The sequence below is a fragment of the Apteryx rowi genome, unplaced genomic scaffold (genome assembly GCF_003343035.1).
Source record: "Apteryx rowi isolate R43461 unplaced genomic scaffold, aptRow1 scaffold_2068, whole genome shotgun sequence".
In the NCBI taxonomy this organism is placed as follows: domain Eukaryota; kingdom Metazoa; phylum Chordata; class Aves; order Apterygiformes; family Apterygidae; genus Apteryx; species Apteryx rowi.
This window is the reverse complement of record NW_020448384.1, coordinates 1-1,052: the sequence shown is the minus strand read 5'-3', so window position 1 is coordinate 1,052 and position 1,052 is coordinate 1.

Here is a 1,052-nt window from a genome sequence, read left to right as displayed (position 1 = left end):
GACACGCCAAGGACACGCGACTGCGCTGGAGGAGGCGCCGCAACACGCCGCCCCGCGGGGACCCGGCGCCGCTCGTGCTCCTCCGGCTCCCGTGTCCGCCCCCGCGGCTCCTCCACCTGCCACACGCTAAGGACATGTCAAGGACACGCTAAGGACACGCCAAGGACGCGCCACCACATGCCTCCCCGCAGGGGCCCCGGCGTCGCTCGCGCTCCTCCAGCTTGCGCACCTGCCCCCGCAGCTCCTCCACCTGCCACACGTCAAGGACATGCTGTGACACGCCAAGGACACGCCAAGGACACGCCAAGGACACGCCACGGCGCAGCGCCTCCCCGCAGGGGCCCCGGTGCCGCTCGCGCTCCTCCGGCTGCCACACGCCTCAACACGCGACAACACGCGACAACACGCGACAACACGCGACAACACGCGACAACACGCGACAACACGCGACGCCCCAGAGGGCCACGAGGGCCCCCGGCGCCTCCAGCTCCCGCCCGCCGCTGAACCAGGGCGGGCGACACGCAGCGACACGCAAAACCACGCCCCGACACGCCACGGCCCGAGCAACACGCGAGCGCACGGGACGACACGCAACACCCCGGGGAGGAGGGGGGGGGGACGCCAAACCCTCTCCAACAGCTCCGTGGCGCTGGGGGAGGCCGGATATGCCAAAACACGCGACGTCACGTGACGACATGTGATGTCACGTGATGACACGCAACGTCACGCGACGTCGGGCGACGGCAGGGGACGAGGAGGGCGGCGCGGGGCGGCGCATGGTGGCGCACGGAGCCGCACGGTGGCACGTTAGAGCGCGTCGGAGCGCGTCGGAGCGTGTCGGAGCGTGTCGGAAGCGTGTGCGAGGCGTGTGCTCACCTCGGCCTTGCTCTTGCGCTCGGCGGCCATGAGCTGCACCTTGTCGCGCTGCTCCTTGGGCGCCGACTTGTACATGTCCAGCAGCAGCTTCATCTCCTTCTGGCTCTCCTGCGCCTTCCTGGGCACGCGTGGCGCAAGCGTGTCCTTAGCGTGTCGCGGCCGTGGGGCCCCCCCAC